Source organism: Rhinolophus ferrumequinum, chromosome 7 (assembly GCF_004115265.2).
Source record: "Rhinolophus ferrumequinum isolate MPI-CBG mRhiFer1 chromosome 7, mRhiFer1_v1.p, whole genome shotgun sequence".
Classification (NCBI taxonomy): Eukaryota; Metazoa; Chordata; class Mammalia; order Chiroptera; family Rhinolophidae; genus Rhinolophus; species Rhinolophus ferrumequinum.
In genome coordinates, this window is record NC_046290.1 from 35407515 (window position 1) to 35431359 (window position 23845).

General features: G+C 38.7%; 1 non-coding gene across 1 annotated transcript; it reads left to right on the top strand.

Moving 5' to 3' along the window:
* The first annotated feature begins 11702 nt into the window (after positions 1 to 11702).
* Positions 11703 to 11813, top strand: LOC117025407 (U6 spliceosomal RNA). The gene has a single exon (XR_004423610.1). It is a non-coding gene; the product is annotated as a U6 spliceosomal RNA (small nuclear RNA).
* Positions 11814 to 23845: the final 12032 nt, after the last annotated feature.

A 23845-nucleotide genomic window follows, 5' to 3' on the forward strand; every position in this document is an offset into this window, starting at 1 on the left:
TCTTCAATATTATGTTGGCTATTCTGGATCTTTTGCTTCTCCATTTAAACTTTAGAATCAGCTTGTAATATCCACAGAATAACTTGTTGGGATTATGATTGGAATTACAGAACTGACATCCTGACAATATTTTGTCTTCCTATACAAGAACATGGAATATCTTCTATTTAGTTCCTCCTTGATTTCACTCATCAGAGTTTCTTAGTTTTCTTAACATAGATCTTGTACATATTTTGTTATATTTATACCTAAGTATTTAATTTGGGGGAGTGCTAATGTAAATTGTATTGTGTTTTTAATTTTAAATTCCACTTGTTAATTACTGGTACATGGGAAAAGCATTCAACTTATTATTATTATTTTTTCATCCTTGTATCTTGCAAACTTGCTATAATCACGTATTAGTTGCAGGAGTTCCTTCGTTGATTTTTTTCAGGCTTTTTTTCTTTTTTACATAGATGATCATTTCATCTGTGAATAAAGATAGCTTTATTTATTCCTTCTCAATTTGTCTTTTCTTTTTAAATTCCTTTTCTTGTCTTCTTGCATAAGCTAGGACTTCCAATATGAAGTTGAAAAGGAATAGTGAGAGGGTACATTCTTGCCTTGTCCCTGATCTTAGTGGGAAACCTTCTAGTTTTTCACCAATAAGTATGATGTTAGCTGTAAGTTTTTTGTAGATATTCTTTATCAAGTTGAGGATTTTTCTCTCTATTCCTACTTTACTGGGAATTTTTATCATGAATGGATGTTGGATTTTGTCAAATGCTTTCTCTGAATCTATTGATATGATCATATGATTTTTCTGTTTTAGTCAATGGATGTAATGAATTATTTATTGATTTTCAAATGTTGATATAATTGATTTTCAAATGTTGAACCAGCCTTGCATAGTTGGTTGTGGTGTATAATTTTTTTAATACTTTTTTTGGATTTGATTTGGTAATATTTTGTTGAAGATTTTTACATCTATTTTCATTAGTGATATTGGTCTGTTGTTTTCTTTTCTTGTAATGCCTTTGTTTGATTTTAACATTAAGGTAATGCTTTCTTCACATAATGAATTTGGAAGTATTCCATCTGCTCTATCCTCTGAAGAAAATTGTAGGGAATTAGTAAAATTTCTTAGGTGTTTAGTAGAATTCACCAGTGAGCCCATCTGCATCTGGTGTTTTTGTTTTGGACCATTATTAACTTTGATTCAATTTATTTACTAGATACAGGTTTATTCAGTCAATTTCTTCTTGTGTGAGTTTCGGCAGATTGTGTCTTTCAAGACATTTTATCCAGGTTATCAAATTTGTGGGTACAAAGATGTCCATAGTATTCCTTTATTAACCTTTTAATTTTCATGGGATCTGTAGTGATGTACCCTTTTACATTCTTCATATTGGTTATTGGTGTCCTCTCTCTTTTTTCTTTAGTTAGCCTGGTTAGAAGTTTATCAATTTTATTGACCTTTCAGAAAACAAGCTTTTGATTATCTTGATTGTCTCTATTGATATCCTGTTTTCAGTTTCATTAATTTCTGCTCTAAGTCTTATTATTTCTTTTCTTCTGCTCAATTTGATTTTAATTTGTTCTTCTTTTTCTAGTTTCCTAAGACACATGCTTGGATTTTTGAAAATCTTAAAGAAATTGAAGGGGGAAAAAAGGAAATTTAGAATTCAGAAGACAGAATGCAAGGTGAATGAAAGGATAAAAGCAAAAACCAAGAAGTGCTTGTAATTTTATTTGTTTCTTCTAGGACATTACACCAGTAAGAAAACTGCAGAGCAGAGCTTGACCTTGCAACAGAAGTCTCAGCCACTTTAAAGATGCCAACTCCAGTCTAGTCCTACCTGTCAGAGCAATATGCATTGTAACAAATTTGCAGGGCAGTAAAAGAGGCTGGATCGTCCCTGCATGTTCGGGGTAATGGGATTTAAGCTGCCTCCCAGCTCTCACATCGCTTCTCTGAAGCACGTTGGCTTGGTTACAAAAATCCATCAAGGCATCTTTATTCCTGGACCAAAAATTTGAGGCTTGACAAAGTAAAGGTAGAAAAGCGAAGCTATCGCCAATAAGTGAGGAATTCTAAGACCATTCTTCTAAAAATGGAATTACAGAAGGAGCCAAAAATCCAAGGTAGCTTGTACCACCATGGAGCGCAAACATATAGAAGAGAAGAACAAGTGAAAAGGTGGGCAACGAAAGAAAAATATTATGTAAGAAAATCCAAATAAAGGGATAGAGTTCTTAGCTCATAGATAACTTATCTCCAAATAAACTTGCTGTCATTCTCGAAGAAACCCATATACATGTAGGAGTTTTCCAGTCATGTATAAACAACAACAAAAAATGTCATTTTAAGAAGAACTGGCCCTGGGAAAAACTGCTTTTGTCAGGAGAATAGATATATTTCCAATCTGCCACCTTATGTGTGGAAAGCCAATGTAACCAAAAACACCTGAAAAGGCCAAAATCCTCTGTGTGTCATGTTGGCATTATGCCAGTGGCAGATTAACCAAAACAGGAGGGATGATTTTTTTTTTTTTAATTGAAACAACCTCATGCACAAAGATTTGCCTCCTGGTGTGCATTTTCAATACAATGGACTCATTTAGTTACAATCCAGACAGTATCACTTCTTTAAAAATCATACCCAAGGAATTTGCTGTCTGGTCCTCCTATCTATGCCTAGCTGTCTGCTACCCATCCTTCATGACACTGTTTGAGCCCAGGAGCCCACAGTGAGAATCTCCTGTCTGAATTCCTAGGATACTAGCCACGTGTCACTCATTTGGACTCAGTTCCACAGAGCACTGCATGGGGCTTAACCACTCCCCAAGTCTGGGTGGTTTGTTTCCCCACCCAGATTCTAACGTCATGGAAAACTTACCTCTTCTGCTTTCTTATCCATCCCCTAGCACTGTGCTGAGCTCATAGTACATTCTCAAATCTCCCCCTTTGGTTCATTCACTCCATGCTGCCTTCCCCTCACAGCTCAGGATTAAATTTCCTTATAGCGCTACCCGTCATGACAGCCACATCTTCCCCTTCCTCTGTGACTTCAGTGCCTTCTCTTTCTGTTTTGCTTTAAGTAGACGGTGAACAGAAACTAAAAACAAGTCCAGATCAGTAAGTGAGCATTTTACGGAAAACAATGGCTCTCAACATTAGAATAAAGGTCATGTCACCACTAAATTTTAATATACCATGGTGGTAACAGAGTTTATAAATGGGTGATAAACACAGGCAGGATCACTATAAACAACAAACAAATGCAGGGACAAGACTGAAGCATTTAAAGTACTTTGGAACTAGGCTCTCAAAGCTTTCAACAGTACCATTTGTTCTGCTATTACGTGACATGTGGCTTCTTAAAAATACCTGCTTTGTCAAAAATTGTGATATTAAAATAGTTGTTTTAGTGGAAGGGGCAGGTGTTGAGGTTAGGATTAGGGAGTTTCAGACTTGATAACCAACAGTAGAAGGGTTTCATAGTTTTAAGTAAATGTTATCATAAACTAAAATGTATATATCCATTGATCAAAGTTGACAAAACAAACCCAAATGTTTCATTCCACATTCTCAGGAATTTTCCATTCTTCTCCACGTCCTTTGGCTTTTATTTTATGATTGTATTGGTTAAGCCCCCAATCTTAAACCAAAGAACAAAGGAATATCAGCCAAAGTGCAGAACAGCCCACCAAGAAGACGAGCAGCAGCAGCTCCCCAAGCTTTGCACGGCCATGACTTTTCTCTTCCTCCTTGGGGTCCTAGATTTTCAGTCACTCACTATAACCAAGAGCGGTTGCATAATGCAAAAATACACCTGAATCAATAGAACACCTCATATCTAATTTCCATTAGGAAAACTGCCAATGTAGGGAAAATGGTTTAACTCCAGGTTCAAAATTAAATTTGTGCTTTTCAATCTCTGACTTCCTGTGGCCACATGAGTGATGTTTCTGCAAGGGTTCTACAGTCACAGAGACATAAACCATGCCCACTCCCAACCAGCCCCTCCAGATTCATTTTCCCCCATCAATGCAGGAAATTGGTTATTACACAGTTAACAAAACCAAAAGATCTGGTATAAAAGGCCAGGTGCACTTCCTGAAGGTATAAGCACCCCATCCATAGCAAGAATGACTTTGGACGCGAGACTGAAGGGGTCTACGGCCATGCCTTCAAGAAAGTTCTTCATGTCACCTGGCTCATTGGGATATGGTTTTTTAAAGGAGTGTCATCAACAGTGAAAACTAGCAGATTCCTGTGGAAGGTGAGAATAAAAACCTAGTAAAAAACAAGTCATCTAGTATATCATCTACAGAATCCACCAAATCCATTCTAGATGACAAGATGAAACATCTTAGTTCCATGTCATCAGTTAAGACCATCAGTCCCTTTCAGTACTAACATATAGGTCTGAACTTATTTGGAATTTTGACTAAAAAGCTTATACAGCAGCTTTTCTGATGAACTCATTCTAAGTTATTCTGAGGTCCTAGGAAAGTCAAACTTGGACACTAAGTGCTCTACCTAGATGGTATAGTCCATTCTTACAACATTTCTAGGAAGATTTCAATAGCCCAACTTCACAGATGAGATAACCAAGCCTTTGGGAGGTTAACTTGCTCAAGAACATGTGCCTGGTAAACCTGGTGAAATCAGGATTCAAACCCAGGCCCTCTGATATAGATCCATGGGCTTAATAACTACCTGACACCACTTCTCCTGTATAAGCCACAAGGACGAAGGGTAGAAAGGATGATTGGTGATTTTTGGTGCCCATATCACATACCCTCAGCCCATCTCTGATTTTAGCTACAGTTTAGGCAGAAAGTTCCATGAATCACAGGCCAGTTTTCTGCTTTCCTGCCTCAGGAGCTCCGCTGAAAGTGCAGGAGCCCACTCAGCCCTTGGTCACGCCGGCTCAGAAATCCTCAACCAATGGGTGCATGGGAACCAAGGGAGAAATGCCTCGGCCTTCCAAAGGACAACCCTGGAGATACCCCCTGTGCTTCTCAGAATACCAGCATAATCAAGCTCCCATTGCCCACAACAGCAACCATGATAACGCACCCTCATATTGGCTTTTTTTCCTTCTTGCCATTGTCTTCCACTCCCACCCTCACCCTTCTTGGGTTCATTTCCCAAAAACACTACTTGTACCTGAGATATTCTCTCAGGCCTGTTTTGGGGGGTCACCAAAATAAGATAGCTTATGACTCCCCAATGTATTATTCAGGGACTCTTAGATCACACACAAAATTTCAATGATCTTATACTTCATTGGCCCTAAATGAAATTCATCAAGGAATACATTCCAGAAGGAGCTACTGTCACTGTAGGACAGTGGAGACACAAACATGGGACAGTTCCCCCGTGTTACCGTTTACCAGGGTGTGCACAGCTAGATCTGCGTTCCCACCTAGATTTACAGAGAAAAGGCCTGTTTATCTGGGAAGGCTCATTCTACTCACTAGTTTGTACAGAAGGCTTGGCATAATTCTGTATTCAATTATTGACAGCTCCAGTCCTTCATACTATTTATATGTGTTTGTGTCCAATCCAGACAGGTCTTGAAGTACAATTGACAGGTTCTCTTCACCCAAGTAAAATTTTGTAAGCCCAACCCCTTTCTCATTACAAGACCTTATGGGCATACCTATGACCCTAGGGATGACAGTCCATAGAAACCCCTGGGGGTATCTTTAAAGAAGGAGTAGGGACAGGATAAGAAGGGACACAAAGTTCATTCAGTCCAACCCTATCTTTCCACAGATGGGAAAACTGAATTGTTCAGAGAGCTTTGAAGCTGGGCACCATGCTTTCCAGCCAATAAGAACTGGAAAGACAGCCTAGGCCTCCCCACACAGGGCTGCCTTCTCCATGGAAAGCCAATTGCTGACAAAGGCCAGCCTAGAAAATGATTCATAGTTCTTGTCTCGAGCTGCTCTAGAATCAATATGGTATACTACCTTTTACAAATAGTATAGGCTCCCAGGCTGCCTGTGTGAATAGTAAGGAAAAAGCCAGTCTCTCAGAAGCATACCAGGCAGTCCGCGGTGGAGGCAACAGTTATATAACTATCTCAGGTTGCAGTTTTAGAACTGATTCTGGTTGATAGCTGTCACTGTGAGGTGTCATTAATTTGGAGAAACTACATGTCTATCTAAGAACTGATAAATTGCTTCTTTTTTTCTGTATTTCTCTAAATACTTCATTTTTCAAGAGAGCAATAGCAATAATGTATTATGTGATTACTATGCTAAATGCTTTAAATGTGTTATACATTCCCTATGTCACAGGTATAATTCTCATCCTCTTTAATCCTTATAGGTGTACTATAAACTCAGAGTATTAACTTAACATTCGAGAAAAATAAAATCTACAAGTATATTTACAATTCCCCATATAAACGAGACTGTAAACATTCATTTAGAGTCCTGTGACAGTAATGTTATTTTGGTTAAAGGCCTGTTTTCGGTATACTGATCATTATTAGAGAATGTTTGCTTTGATAAATATACGTAACTTGAAATTTACCATCTTAACCAATTAACACTTAACCAGCAGTGTCAAGTATACTAACATTTTTGTGCAATCGATTTCCAGAACTTTCTCATCGTGCAAAACTGAAACTCTGTACCCATTAAACAAAAACTCCCCGTTTCCCTCTCTCCCAACCCCTAGCAGTCATCATTCTGTTTTCTGTTTCTATGATTGACTATTCTAGAAACTTCATACGAATGGAATCATACAGTATTTGTCTTTTTGTGACTGGCGTATTTCACTTAGCATAATGTCCTCAAGGTTTATCCATGTTGTAGATATGTCAAAATTTCCTTCCTTTTTAAGGCTGAATAATATTCCTTTGTGTAATATATACCATGTTTTGTTTATCAATTCACCTGTGGATGGACACTTGGGTTGCTTCCACATCTTGGCTACTGTGAATAATGCTGCTATGACTATGGGTGTACTAGAAAATTGCTTTTAATTAAAATAAATTGACTAAATTCTGTAGTGTCCCTTCCAACTTATCCTCTTACATTCCTGTTCGCAAAAGCTAACCTCAGTCCCTCTTATTCAGTTATCCATAGTCACAATAAGCTTTATTAACTTATTGGCCAAATAGTCATGACGAGGTGTAGCCATTCATCTCACACCACAGATGAAAATGTAATCTGCCTAGGAGGATATAGGCTCACAGAGGGCTGGACTTGCAAAGCACATTTTATGAAATGGTGGCAAAGTTTTTTAGGGAGATAACATAAGCATAGTGATTATGAGTATGGGTCTAGAATCAGAATCCCAGCTCCAGCACTTACCAGCTGGGTGACATTGAGAAAGTTATGTAACCTCTTTAAAACAGGGGCAGTGATAATAATAGTACTTACACCTGAGAGTCACAGTGAGGAACAAATGAAATAATCCACATAAAGAATTCAGCATAGTATCTAGCATACAGTAAGAGCTTCATAGATGTCAGCCTTTTGCTGTGGTTATAAGTCACCGGTGCCAACCGGCTCGATTGCAGGCGAGGCCCTTGAAGTAGTTGAAGTAGTTTACACTCTTGGCTTTATAGCCACGGAGTTCTGGACAGATGAGCAAGGACCCTTCGTCTGACATGAAAACCCTAGTGATCAACTATTCGCTATCTTTTTAATCACAAAAGTTGGGTTTGTTTCAAAATTTTGATTAAAAAAAAATACAGGCTTAAAAAAATAAAAGAAACAGGAACTAAAAACTTTATTAAATCTGAGCAAAACTAAATAAACATCACAGACACGTTTCTACAGAGAAAATCCTTGACCTTATACATCTTAACTCTTGCTTAAAACATGTTTGGTTTTCTTTTGCTTTTGTATCACAACGTGGATAATCACAGCCATCAGGCAAAGATGACCGCATTTTAAATAATGATCCATGCTTTCCCTTGGCCTTTTCACACACTATACCAAGTTTCTCTCCCCTCAGCCTTTCTGCCCTTGTAATTCTGATTTACCTAGAGTTTAACACATGTGGCATTTCATTGGACAACAGTCCAAGGCTTCAGGGGAGCTAGGGGGTCACATTAGAATAGAATCCAGAACTTTCAGCCTGCCTGCTGAGCTCTTTCCCTCAATTATCTCTCTGCTGAGCAACTCCCAGTCCGAAAGGAGCCTCCTGTCGCAGGTGTACTCTATAAGTCCCTGGATAATAATACTTTTCAAGTACATGGTGTGCATCCTCTAGCAGTCTTCAACAATTTAAGGAACTTACATAGCCTTCCTTCTTTAATCAGATTTACATTTCACAATATTCGGGGTTCACAATGCAAAGCAACATTAAAGATTTCTTTCTTTCTCAGGCCACCCAGCTTTGCTCCTGTTCACGACTGATACCCTCAGCCTAAGAACCATCCAGCACACGAGTGGTTCGCACACGGGGAGCTGTGTTATAAAACCGTGCCTGCCTGGATGTCACCCCAGACCCTCTGAAACTGAATTTCTGAGGATGGAGCACAAGGTTCAGCAGTTCTCAGAAGTTTGACAGCTGACTATACTGGACAGTGAGGGTGAGAGCCTCTGCTCTAACCAAAATAGGACGTCAGGGTACAGCATCTGGCACTGCGCTCCACAGGCAAAAATTCCTTCATTAGCTCACCTAGAAATCAAACCTGCAAAGTCATTTCTACCTGGGGCTATTGACTGCCTGATCCCTCATTTTAGCCAACATCACACCCTGCACATCTTATCTGGCTGCACTGTTTCCGTCAGTCTGCCGTGACTCTATGCCCACACAATTCAACTTGACTGCAGAGTCAGCAAAGTTGGAAAGAACCATGTACTGTCATGCCTCTACGAGATACCCGCCGGGCTCCCTATGAGCAGCAGGACGAGTACACGTGAAATGGTCAAGACCCAAAAAGCAGGCAGACCACTGAAATGGACATCATTTTAAAAAGATGGAGATCATTTAAAAGGCAGATCACTGAAGGTATTCAACAGCAGGGCTGAAAGGAGACAAACATACAGGAGGTCCATCCTAGTACAATCAGAGAGGCAGGCAAAATCCAGGACGGAGACTGAATATAGAAGCAAGGTGGAGAAGCAAAGGGGCACAGTGGGTACATAACCGGGCTCTGGTAATAAACGCCTGGATTGAACCCTGGCTCTGATCCGTGATTAGTTGCAAAAAAAAAAAAAAAAAAAACATTCTAAGTCTGTTTTCTCACCTGCCAAATGCAAATAATACGATCTTTCTTGTAAGGTTGCTAAATAAGACAGTGAGTGTAAGTACCAGCACAGTAGTTAGTGTGCAATTAAATGGTAGCAATGTTATTTTAAGAAAAGGAGGCAGTTCCTGGAATCCAAGACAGAGGTTTAGTCAAAAGTAAGTAAGGCAAAAGGCCACTTACAGCCTGAGCAGGCCCTGCAGTAGAGCTAAGAAGCCAGGCCACTACGAAGGTAGCAGACTAGAACCCTTGGTTCTAGTTTCTTTGTAAAAACAGGTTGGCTCCAGAATTTTGGGCAGACTGGGCAGTTGTGGCCTTAGTTGCAAATGTTAGAGGCCTGGAGGCGAAGGGAGCCAAGCCAACCATTCCAATGATTGGCTTGGCACAGGTTCAAAGCCAAGATCACTCCCTGGGACTCCTAGAGGCCAATTTCCTTCCAATCCACAGGTCCTTCCCATCCTTCCCAGTGTGGCCCTTATGTTCAGGAATTATTTTTTCCTTTATCATTATTTTTAAATAACTCCTAGTGTTTTCTTTCTCCAGGATCTCATGTTGGCCCAACCAGTGGCCTCCCTCCTATCCTCCAGCTCTCTAGTTAGCTTAGTTTCTGTAGCATTTCCCCCATTTTGCTCAGTCTCCCCTCCAGCCTTCATTCTAGGCCCTTTATAGAGGCCCACGGAGTCTCCAGAGACCAAAAGAAGTCTTTCTTCCCTACCCTTTCTCCCCCACCCCACCCGGTCCCACACCCTGCCCACCCCCAACCAGCCAGGGTCTTATTAGCCTCCAACTCCATCCTATAAAGCCTTCATTTAGGAATTCTCATGCATATTTTCATGTTAATAACACCCACCATCTTCCCTGGAAAGTTCCCATTAGCTTTTTGTTAAGCACTCAAAATACAGTAAGACTTCACATTAATGTCCTAACACAGAAAGCTCTGTCCTGCTAGCTCTTCAGTTCACTGTCATTAGGGGGAAGGGAAGCCCTCGACCATACTGTGAAAACCAAATCAAATCAGGAAGTGGATAAATGGGGACATTTTTCTAAACGTGTTTGTTTCTAATCGTCCCTCCTCTTCCCTACAACAAACCCCCTCCCTCACCCAGTCTTGTGAAGCTGATAAACCCATCTGATTAGACCAACACTCTGGGGAAATTCTGCTGCTGCTTCTCATTTCAGCAGAGAGATATTTGAAGTCGGTTCCCAGCACAGACCAATAGAGCTGTTCTCTTTTAGGGCAAAGCTTGAACGTTAACCCTGTCCAGCCATTTCACAAATTCAGTTATATGTCAGTTAGAGATCTGTGATAAGGGGGGCCAAGCAAGAGGGCCCACATGGAGCCAGAGAAAGGCGTCAGTGTGGCTGAAGAGCAACAGGCCCAGGTGTAGAAGGCCAAGAGGTAATTACCCGCCTGGCAGAAAGTATTCCTATTTGGGCCTGCAGGGTTCTGTCTTCTGCTTATTTCCTGCACTCATGCAGAAGAACCGAGGGGAAAAAAATTGAATAATGACACTGTGGTCAGCTGCAGTCTCAGGTTAGCCAGTATTGGAAGAACATTCCCATTTTATAAAGATACCAACTCTTAGAATATTTTCAGAGCTGGAAGAAACCTTCGGAATAATCTCTCTAACAGCTTCATTTTAGAGACGAAAAAACTGAGATCTTGAGACGTAAATGGATCCATCAAAAATCATCAGAGCACTGGATTAAGAAACTGTGGTACATTTATACAATGGAGTATTATGCAGCCATAAGGAAGAAAGAAATCTTACCATTTGCAACAACATGGATGGATCTAGAGAACATTATGTTAAGTGAAATAAGTCAGACAGAGAAAGATCAGTTCCATATGATCTCACTTATTTGCGGATTCTAAAGAAAAGAATAAGTGAATGAACTAATCAGAAACTGTTTGGGAGACAATGAGGAAAAACTGAGGGTTGCTAGATGGGCGGGGGGAGTGGGGGGTGGGGGGGTGGGTGAGGGGATTGGAGGGCAGTCGGTGACCACAGGATGGCCACGGGGTTTGAAAATTAATCTGGGGAACGTAATTTGGTGGTTACCAGAGCGTAAGGGGGTTGGGGGGTGGGGGATGAGGGTGAGGGGGATCAAATGTATGGTGATGGAAGGGGAGCTGACTCTGGGTGGTGAACACACAGTGTGATTTATGGATGATGTGATACAGAATTGCACAACTGAAATCTATGTAATTCTACTAACAATTGTCACCCCAATAAATTAAAAAAAAAAAAAAAAAAATCATCAGAGCAGAATAGGAACCAGCTTCTCTCCTCCTGTACTCTATTCACTATTCCATAAATATCTTCACCTTGGCTATTTACAAAATGCATTTTTTTTAATGTAAATGTATGACAGGGACTGAAAGGAAACATATGAGTGGATTTTTTTTCTTTGAAAAGTATTTGTAATGCCACAATCTTTTAAGAAGTAATATAGATACCTGAATTGTTCTTAGAGAATAAGAAGTTCTGTGCTCGCTTCGGCAGCACATATACTAAAATTGGAACGATACAGAGAAGATTAGCATGGCCCCTGCGCAAGGATGAGAATAAGAAAGTTCTAAGGATCAAAGAAGAGATTTGGTTGAAGAAAAGAAAAAAAAGAGCCAGGTGGGATGGAGAAAACCACGATGGGAAGTTTAAACAGTATTGAGATTGAATACAGGATCAAGGAGGGGGAAAAAGAGGCTGAAAAAGGATATCCATGGAAGAAGGATATGAGAGATCAGAGGGGAAGAAACACCCTAGAAAATCCTGAGAAAATATTTTTAATGGTAAAGTGTGAAAATTCTTAATGTTAGAGACTTAAAATACTGTAAGTAATGGAAAAGGACAATGAGAAAATGACTTCTGTTAAGCAGATGATTTACATAATTTCTCATTCAATTCTCACAAAAATATCCCATGAGAGGTTATCATTACACCCATTTTACGTATGAGAAACTGTGTTTCAGAGAAGTTAACTTGCCTAACTGTCATAAAACTAAAATGTACTAAAACCAAGATTCTATTCAGGATTGACACCAAAATCCATCTAACAATCTAGGTCACGACCTTCCTTTCCACTGGGCACAGTCACATAAGCTATGGTAGACAGGTAAAACGTTTTCTTTTAGCTACATTTAAAAAATAGCATTGACATGTTATATTAATGCATCTAACATCACAAGCTGCACGTGCTCTGTTCTACATACTTTTACATTAGGCCAGAAGAATTACCTCCAAGAATTACAGGAACTTGCACTTAGGGTTTAGGCCAATTACAAAGTGATCGATGTGGGAGATCCTTTAATTTGCCCAACTGATAAAAAGAAGATTGTATCAAGGATTCAACTCTCCATTTTAAAATAAGACAATGTGAGTCCTCACCTAGAAACCATATTTGTTTTTCTACCGCATTTCAATTCAGATTAGTTTTCAGAAATCCTAGTACATATTCAGTTTCAATTCCTTCATTCTTAAATTTTTGTTAATTAAAGTTTAATCATATTTGCATTATAATTTTGCTCTAAAAATTCTAATAGTTCCTTTACTAAAATATATCACTAGATAGTTATATGTTGGGGAAATGCCAAAGAATAGATTAAAAGTTCAGGTTCCCTTGCTAGTGTATTCTATTCCAAGGAAATTGGTTGGACATCTGATAATAACTTCTTTAGGAGGTACATTTTGCTTTCTTTTATGATTACAACAGAGCTGGAAATTTAATTTTTATGATCTCTTATAAAGTTTCTTCTTTTGTTCTATAGATCATTTCCTAATCCTCCATCTCCCCCACCAAAAAAAATGTAATATCAAAATAACTGAACTGATGCCATTTTTTAAAGTCCTAACATGAGAAAATAATTTTAACAGTTATCAAAAGTTGATTTGAATAGATTTTAACAGACTTTGTGGATTTCAACAGATTGGTTATCATTTTGAATAACAGTGGAAAAGATGGGGAAGGAAACGGAGAGGATAAGAAGAACATCAGTAAGAAAGAAGTTTCCTCTGAAAGACAATTTTTTGTTAAAATTTTTAACCCAGGATTGAATTCACTTTTTATTTTCACATTATATTATAAACAACATGTTTTGAGGTATTATTTTTAGATGTTTTTAATTTGTCTAGTCTAATATACAACCTAAGAAAATTCCACTTAGGGTGTGACAATGCTTAAAAACAAAACAAAACAAAACCTTTTTCCTGTTCTGTTTAATGTGGGTGGATCAAAGAATGTCTACGTAGATAAGAGAGCTTCAGACTTTGGGCAGTTCTAGTTACTGAGAATGAAAAAAAAAAAAGGGTTCTTACAGTCATGGCTGTAAATAGTTTCTTGCCCAAAAAGGCAAGAGAATTTTCCAAACAACTGTTGGTAAATGTTCAATTCAGTTTGCTACATTTCACATCTTCTCAGTCTTCAAGGCTACAAATTTGAAACATATTTGGGTAGGAAGGTTTTGAAACTCAAGTTCCATTTATTCTTGGCCAAGCCTAGCAGTCTGGTGCCTGGGATTGGGACAGGGAGGGGGTCAAACTGTTGAAATAGCTTCTGATGATTTCAGCATCACTTAAGCTCCCCAGAGAAGAAGTTTAAAAAAAAAAAATTAAGTATGGGTCTAAAGTATAACAAAAAGAGGTGATTTCATTTGTTTTGTTCTGATTTGTATTTCAGCAGCCAATGTCCAAGGTGTTCTGATTCTGTAGTTTGAGTCCCACCTTTCTTCTTGGGTAAAATCTTTGGTTGGTTGGTTGGTTGGTTGGTTGGTTGGTTGGTTAGTTTTGTTTTTATTCTGAGCACATTGCTGCTTTGAAAGAAATTTAGTAAGGGTGAAAGAAAGAACAGATTTTGAGTTATCTATTAGTTATCTATTGCTATATAACAAACTACTCCCAAAAACTTCCAGTTTTAAGTAATAAGCATGTATTATCATCTCACACAATTTTTGAGGGTGAGGAATCCAGAAACAGCTTACCTGGGGGTTCTGGCTCAGAACTACTCTTAAAGTCACAGTCCATCTGTTGGCCAGGGCTGCAGTTCCCTCAAGGCTCAGGATATACTGAAAGGACACTCACGTGGTTGGTGACAGGCTTCAGGTCCTTGCTGCCTATTGGCTAGAAACTTCACATCCTTACCATGTGAAGCCTCCATAAGGCTGCTTACAACAGGCCTTGCTTCCCCCAGAGTAAGTGACTGTGGAGGAGAGGGAGAGAGAAACAGAGAGAGAGAGACGGGGGGGGGGGGGGGAGAGAGAGAGAGAGAGACAGAGAGACAGAGAGAGATCATGCCCAAGTTGAAAGTCAGTCTTTTTATAACCTCATCTTCAAAGTGACATTCTGTCACTTCTGCTGTATCTTATTAGTCACACAGACCACATCGGCACATGCAAATATGAGTACCAGGAGATGGAATTGTTGGGGGCCATCTTGGAGTCTGGCTACCACAGAAGGCAACTAATAATACCAGACATAGACCCCTTAATTTATATTTTATATACCATTATTGAGATTTCACAAAGCCACAGTACCTGGGACACTCGATAAATATTGAATGAGTGGGTTGAGAAATGAATGCTTCAAACTATCAGGCCATGCTGCTATCTTCCAGCCAACAATTAGTAGCATTTTATTAGGATTTCAGCACTTATTTCTGCAATTAATTGAATATTTTATGGGACTGATTTTCAAATGATGCTCCAAAGGTTTCCAGGTGGAGCCCCGAGAAGGTACCTCCTCAACTCTTCTTGGGTCCATCAGAACAACTCCCCTGACATCTATTTTTACATGTTGGGCTTCCTTCGAAAAACAGTTATTTTGCTAAAAAATAAAGGTTTGAAACTCATCATTTTATTGCATTTTGCATAGGTTATTTTATACAAAAATAATAGAAAATGGAAGAATGAAAGTGTGGATAGTGCCAAAAAGTATTAGTCTCTAGATGTAGCACAAGTAGAGAAATAGAAATCCTCAGGGAAGCCAAAAGCAGTAAACCCTTACTGTCAATTCAGACATTGGGTTCAAGATGGTTGACTTTGGATTCAATTATACAAAATGTACACTCACACAAAAACAACAAGAAAAAATATGTAAAAATCTTGAAATATGCAATTCAGGATTGTGTCTTAAAAGAAAGGTAAAATTAGAAATTTACTATATTTTTTTCTAGCTCTTGAGGAACGAGGACCTCCTCAGAACATATGAGTCTATCTTTTGGATTTTGTGTCTGACTTTCCTATTAGTTTTTGGGTACAAAACATAGAGAAGAAAATATTGCCTGCCTGCATGCACCAAAATTTATCTTGATTTATCATCCCATATATAAAATTCACCACATTTCAAGGGCTAACCAGACTCTAGCCAAACACTGAAAGTAATTCTGGGGGCCCTTAAAAGTCATTGGGCCCTTCTCCTCACCTTCAGCCAAACAGAATATTTGAATTTCTATCAAAGTAGCCCTTCTTCACCCAAGTTCTCAAAAAGCATAAATCTCTCAAGTAGCCATGAAATTGTGAAGGAAAGAGAAATTTGTGCTAGTTTGCTAAGAGAGAACACATTCATATAACTTTTATTATAGCATATTATTATAATTGCTACGTTTTATTATTAGTTATTGCTGTCAGTCTCTTATTGTGCCTAATTTGTAAATTAAACTTTATCATAGATATGTATGTATAGGAAAAAACATAGTAAATATAGGGTTCAGTACTATCTGTAGTTTCAGGCAACTGGGAGTTTTGGAATGTATTCCCCCAGGATAAGGGGGACTGCTGTACTTTGCAGCCCTGATAAACTAATACAGTGCACTAGTCCCTTACTGCTCTAATCCGGTGTCCCAATGCCTCTAGGTAAATTAACTCCTGTACCATCCTGAGTCAACCACTAAAGTCAACATGCTTTGAGTCAACATGCTTTCTGTTGTCCTCAGCAGGGCTCATAGGTTGGCACCAGCCTTACAGACAAGTTTCATTTTGCCGGTTTATTTATTTATTTTTATTTTATTTTGGCTCCACATGTAAAAGTGGGAGATTTCCCCTTAAAACCTGGATGCCCAGCTTCTCTTGGAAAATCAGAAAACCTGGTAGCAAGCTCAGACTCAGTAGGAGTCTGATCCTCCTTTCTGCACATTATGTTATCTGCCTTGAATTGTAGTTATTTTTACTCCTGCTTTTCCCTCTTACAACCTTAAGTCTCACTCACCTATTCATCCCCTACCACAGTGGTTCTCAAACCTCAGCAGGCATAAGAATCACCTAGAAAGCTTGCTGAAACCCACCTCACTGGGCCCCACCCCAGAGTTTCTCATTCAGCACGTCTGGGGTGAGGCCAGTGATTTGCATTTCTAGGATTTCCCAGGTGGTGTTGCAGCTGCTGGTCCCAGGACCACACTTTTGAGAACAACTGCTTTACAACACGGTGTGGGACCTTGCACTTAGCACATGCTCAGTCAGTTGTTGGATTATCATTGTTACTGCAGAGAAATTGATAGCACACAAATGCCTTTTGCAAATTTCACTTTCACCACTCACTAGGACTTTATACAAGTTACTTAATCTCCTTGCACATCTATATCCTTGCCTGCATAATGAGAAAAATAATAGAATCAGTGCACTTCAAATGGCTGTTATCACTCTTAAATGAGATAATACATGTAAAATACTGCATCTGAAGTGCTCAGCAAATATTGGCTATTATTACTATTTATTAATTCTCTCCTTTCCTAGTCTGTGCATTTGAAGCCAGAGTCTTCCTTTCATTTTTCTTTACGTAGCCACCCTAACCTCAGGACCCTCCCCAATATCTAAAGCTATGCCTCACACATAATAGGTACTGAATAAATATTTCCTGAATGAATAAAGAAAGAAACAAACTAAAACACATTCGAATTGTATGGGTCAAACACGTCAAATAGGACTTCCAATCTCAGTCAACACTTTTATAGAGACCTTTTAATTACAACACAAAGCTGAATTACAATGGGTATTCTACATTAGAGTATAAACTCAGGGATGATTCGTAAATCTAATAATTCCCCGAAGAGGTATTAACAGCTAGCCTTTAGGCACACTTTCTCAGTGCCAGGCACTGTTCTCTGTCCTCTGTGTGTATTCACCCATTGAATGAGGCCTAGAGTAATGTTAAAACTCAGGTCAATAGATCAGTTAGAAATTACGTTTGGCTACTCCTGACAGAAAACCCCCAAATAGTGACCTAAACACACAAAGGTATTTTCTCTCATAATATATATATATACACACACACACACACACACACATATATATACACATATATATATATAATACGTTATACATTACTATATGTATGTAATACATTATACATTATTATATATGTATATATATATATATATATATATATATATATATAGAGAGAGAGAGAGAGAGAGAGAGAGAGAGAGAGATTGAGAGAGAGAGAGAGAGAGAGAGAGAGAGAGAGAGCTTGCAGGGACTGAGGCACCTTCCATCTTTCTGCTCCACATCTCAGCACATGGCTCTCTTCAAGGTCACCTCAGCCTAGGATGGCTAATGGGGGCACTAGCCTCATACCATCTTTATAGCCAGCAGGTAGACGGGAACGACTATGGGCAAAAGTGTCTCCCTTTCTTTTAAGAAGACTTCCTGGAAGTACCACAGAATACTCTGCCCAAGTTCAGTCAGCCAAAGCCTGGCCACACAGCCACATCTATCTCAAGGGAAAGGGGATCTTTGAGCTGAGCACATCACTGCACCAGGAGAGCAAGCTTCTTACTAAGGAGAGAGCCTGTGTAGTCTGGGGGATTAGACATGTCTACACCAGCTAGTGTCTGTCTGTCTTTCTGTCTCTCTCTCTCTCTCTCTCGCTCTCTCTCTCTACCATCGAACAACAAATCTCATATTTGGAACACGTTTCAATATTTGTTAAGTAAGCCACTGTGAGTGTAGTTTTCACTCACACATTTTTGATGAGGCAAAACATGAAACTTAACCATATCTCAGCCTTGGGGAAAGCAGCTGGCCGGGCAGCAGGGCTGCGTGTATGTGGAGTGTAAATTTGGATCACACACATTGTGGTGATGCTGGCAGTTGGGATAAAAATAAGTATCTCCCAACACCCTCTGCATTGTGATTATAGTATACAAACCTTGAGCACAAGGGTGGTGAAAGCAAAAAGCTGGAGAATAAATATACTGTTACACTTTCTTCAAGGGAAGCTGCTGGGATCTGAAAAACCAGGACACATCGTTTAGCAGGAATCTCTCTCTCTCTCTCTCTCCCCGCCTCCCTCTCCCCTGTCTCTCTCTCTCCTCCCTCTCCTCTCCTCTCTCTCTCTCTCTCTCTCTCTCTCTCTCTCTCTCTCTCTCTCTCTCTCCCTTTCCCTCTCCCTCCCTCTCTCTTTACCCCCTCCCCCTTCCTGCTATCTAAGATGTGCCAGGACTGACATTTTACTTAACTTTTGCAAACTAAATTGTAAAGCACCTATATGCTAACCTCCAAAGAGAGCTTCCTACATTGAAACACTCCAAGCAATCAGCTAACCTGGATTTGCCGTTCCTCCCTGGTTGGAGCTTTGCAAGACAGACAAAAACTCCTTTATAAAGAAGCTCTGAAAGAACTGAACTCCGAAACGATAGGGTCTCTGTGTTCTTTGTGTAGGTAGGCAATTTCCCAGCAAGGTTTCGGGTTTTTCAGTTAGCTTTTGTAATTACAATAAAAGAGAGATAGTAACCTTTATAGTGAGTGGCAGCAGCACCCTAACTCTAAGCTGTGTGAAAACAGATCACGTTACCTGGAGCCTCACATTGCAGCTGGGGGTTATTGTGCAAAATTGGGTTCTGTTGTAGGCATCCAAGCAGCCTTTCTTTATCCAGGCAGGTCATTGCACCTGTGCGAAGCTGGGGCTTTTTTTGTGTTTTTTTTTCATTAAGGGAAACACTCCCCTTCCTCCCAATTCACTTGATACTTAAATTCACTGCTAAGTGGATTTGTGAGGAGAGCTATGGGGGGACAGGCTGGGAAGGAAGAAATCTTGCAGGATGCATAAGAAAGTGTCCACAGGCTAAGTAAACTGCTGAGTGAGCCACCTCAGGGGCGAAACTGTTCTGTGATTCCTTTGGGTGCTGTGTGTGACTTACTAAAGCAGATGGTAAGGTAACTCCTGAGTTAGATTACTTTAATCAAGCCACCTGACCAAAAGTATTTGGAAACTGCTGGTTAACACCTGGGCTTTCCTGTGATGAGAATGGATGCTATTAAATTAAGAACTCTTTCCAGCTCTGAAGACTTCCTTTTTCAACTTGGTTCATGAAACATAAGTATTGCAGACAATTATATCCTATCCAATAAATACCAATATTAAAAATCACTTTCTAATAAAAAACAGTCCTTCAATTTGAACTCCTGCTGGTAGAAGAATTTCAAGGGCATCGTTCTGATCTACCACTGTTAATTGACCTTCACTTCACAATGGAGGGGTTGGATCTGTGTGGAAGAGGAAGTGGATCGTAGAAATTCAGTGCCAGTAAAGGCTGCTCAGTTGACATGAGATCTAGAAAATGTGAGTGAGAAACGCAATAGTTCAATCAACAGCGATTTATTGAGTGCCAGCTGCATACCACTGTAAGACACTGTTCTAGTGTGAGATATTTTTCTAGTGTGAGATACTTTTCTAGGAACTAAACAGACCAGATTCCTGCTCTGGTAGTCTTCATGTTCAATCAATGTTTCTTGCACAGGACATACAGGCACAAAGATCAATAATTCACAGTCATTAATACTCCTCAGGTCTCATATTCTAGCAGAGATACCAATGCCACATTAGAGTTTTAACAGGATATTATCGGGGCTCGAGGAGGTGTGTATGTGCGTGAAGTAGTCTGAGACTAATGAGCTTGCAAGATAAAGACTAAATTGGCACAAATTAGGAAGTGATAAACAGTTGTAGAAGGAAGCATAGTAAGGTAAGGCCAACGGGAAGAGAGTTTGGGACTAAGCTAATTTTAAATTGGGAGTTTTGGGCTCTTAGTCCCAGGTCTCTGCCATAACCTATAAATTACTGCTGGACCCAATCAGGCCATTCACTGGAGACCAGAACCCAACAAGTCTGCAGCCCAAATGTCTAAAAGTAGGGTGTAAGGGCTATCAGGATATTTTAGGCATGTATGTGTCCTACTCTATCTTTCAGATTTCTTAGGGACTAAAAAGTATGTAATTCAGAGCCACTGTAGAAGTATTTTGTTTAGCCTACAAATTAGTTGAAAAAATACTTTTTGTGCCAACATCTAAAAATCAAAAGATTTTACATTTAAAATAAAAATTCCCAGCTTCTTTAAAAGAAATCCAATAAGGAACTATCAGAAAGAGAAATGAAGAAAATAATCCCATTTACAATTGCATTAAAAAAAAAAAAACCTAGGAATAAATTGTACCAAGGAAGTAAAAGACCTGTACCCAGAAAATTATAAAAACTGAAGAGAGAAATGAAAGAAGATACAAATAAATGGAAATATATACGAAGGATCATGGGTAGGAACAATTAATACAGTTAAAATGTCCAAATTACCTAAAACAATATATAGATTCAACACAATCCCTATCAAAATACCAATGGCATTTTTCACAGAACTAGAACAAATAATCTTAAAATTTATATGGAACCATAAAAGACCCTTGAATAGCCATGGCAATCATGAGCAATAAGAACAAAGCTGGAGGTATCATGCTACCTGATATATCAAATTATACTACAAGGCCATATTAATCAAAACAGCGTGGTATCAGCATAAAAACAGACACATAGATCCATGGAACAGAATAAGGAACCCAGAAATAAATCTATACCTATATGATCACTTAATCTGTGACAAAGGAAACAAGAATTTACACTGAAGTAAAGACAGTCTGTTCAATAAATGGCACTGGGAAAACTGGACATATACATGTAAAACAATGAAACTGGACCAACTTCTTATGTCATATAAAAGAATAAACTCAAAATGGATTAAAGTCTTAAACGTAAGATCCGAAACCATTAACACTCCTAGAAAAAAAACATAGGCAGTAAACTCTCAGACATTACCTTTAGTAATATTTTCATGCTTTATCTCCTCAGACAAGGGAAATAAAAGAAAAAAAAACTATATGATTATATAATTTTTATTTTTCATTATGTTTAAGTGGTGTATCACAGTAATTGATCTGTGGATATTGAACCAATCTTGCATACCAAAAATAAATCCCACTTGATCATGGTGTATGATCTTTTTTAATGTATTGCCAAATTCAGTTTGCTAATATTTTATTGAGGATTTTTGCATCTATGTTCATCAGCGATATCAGCCTACAGTTTTATTTTTTTATGTAATGTCTTTGGTTTTGAAATCAGGGTAATGGTGGCCTCATAGAACGAGTTTGGGAGCCTACCCTCTTCTTGAAATTTTTGGAATAGTTTGAGAAGAATAAGTGTTAATTCTTTTTTTGAATGTTTGGTAAAATTCACTTGTGAAGTCATATGGTGCAGGACTTTTGTTTGTTGGGAGCTTGTTGATCACTGATTCAATTTCATTAGTAGTAATTCGTTGGTTCAGATATTCTGTTTCTTCTTGATTCATCCTTGGAAGATTGTATACTTCTAGGAATTTATCCATTTCTTCCAGATTGTCCAATTTGTTGTCGTATAATTGCTCATATGTTTTCTTAAAATCATTTGTATTTCTGTGGTGTCTATTGTCACCTCTCCTGTTCACTTCTGATTTTATTTATTTGGGTCCCCTCTCTGTTTTTCTTGATGAATCTGGTTAAAGGTTTATCAATTTTTTTTTTATCTGTTCAAAGAACCAGATCTTGGTTTCACTGGTCTTTTGTATTGTTTTTTTTTTTTAGTCTCTATTTTGTTTATTTCTGCTCTGATCTTTGTTATTTCCTTCGTTCTACTCTCTTTCAGCTGATAATTTTTTGTTTTTTGAGGTAGGCCTGTGTTGCTATGGATTTTCTGATTAGGACTGCTTTAGCTGTGTCCCGTAGATTTTGGGTCATTGTGTTTTCATTTTCATTTGTCTCGAGGTATCTTGATTTCTTCCTTGATCTGATTGTTGACTCATTCATGGTTTAGTAGCATGTTATTTAGCCTCCATGTGTTTGTGTGTTTTTCAGGGGATTTTTGTAATTTATTTCTAGTTTCATACCACTGTGGTCAGAGAAGCTCTTGATATGATGTCAATCTTCTTAATTAACTGATACTTGTTTGAGGGCCTAACATGTGGTCTATCTTGGAAAATGTTCCATGTGTACCTGAAAAGAATGTATATCCTGCTGCATTCAGGTGAAATGCTCTAAAAATATCACTTAAATGCATCTGGTCTAGTGTGCCATTTAAGGCTACTGTTTCCTTGTTGACTTTCTGTCTGGAAGATCTGTCCATTGGAGTCAATGGGGTGTTAAAGTCCCCTACTATGATTGTGTTACTGTCAATCTCTGCCTTTATGTCAGTCAATATTTTTAAATATATTTAGGTGTTCCTATTTCGGGTGCATAGATGTATACTAGGATTATGTCCTCTTGTTGGATTGACCCCTTTATCATCATGTAATGTCCTTATTTGTCTCTTATTGTAGACTTTGTATTAAAGTCTGTTTTGTCTAAGTACTGCTACCCCAACTTTTTTTTTTTTTTCATTTCTATTTGAGTGAAATATCTTTTTCCATCCCTTTACTTTCAGTCAGTTTGTCTTTCAATCTGAGGTAGGTCTCTTGTAGACAGCATGTAAATGAGTTTTGTTTTCTTATCCATTCAGCTACCCTACGTCTTTTGATTGGAGCATTTAATCCATTTACATTTAAAGTGATAATTGATAGGTACACAGTTATTGCCATTTTAATATTCATTATTTTTTATTTTCTTTTGTTTGTTTGTTTTTCTCTTTCCTCTCCTTAAGGAAGTCCCTTTAACATTTCTTGTAATACTGACTTGGTGATAATGAATTCCTTGAGCTTTTCTCTCTCCTTCTGGGAAGCTCTTTCTCTCTCCTTCAGTTTTGAATGATAGCCTTGCTGGGTAGAGTAGTCTTGGTTGTAGGCCCTTGTTTTTCATCACTTTGAATAGTTCCTGCCACTCCCTTCTGGCCTACGAAGTTTCTATTGAGAAGTCAGCTGGCAGTCTTATGGGAGCTCCCTTGTAAGTGACTACTTGTCTTTCTCCTGCTGCTTTTAGGATTCTCTCCTTGTCTTTAACCTTTTCCATTTTAATTATAATGTGTCTTGGTGTGGGCTGTTTGGGCTCATCTTGTTTGGGACTCTGCACTTTCTGGCCTTATATGTCTATTTCCATCACCAGTAATGGAAGTTTTCAGTCATTTCTTCAAATAGGTTCTTGATACCTTGTTCCCTCTTTTCTCTTTCTGGTACTCCTATGATGTGAATGTTGTTATGTTTGATGTTGTTCCAGAGGTCCCTTAACTATCTTCATTTTTTAAAACTCTTTTTTCCTTTTCTGTTCCAATTGGATGTTTTCTGCTACTTTGTCTGCTGCCTTGTTGCTGATCAATCCTCTGTTTCATCTAATTGCTGTTCATCCTTGTAGTATATCCGTCATTTCAGTATTGTATTCATTATTTCTTACTGGTTCCTTTTTATGGTTTCTATGTC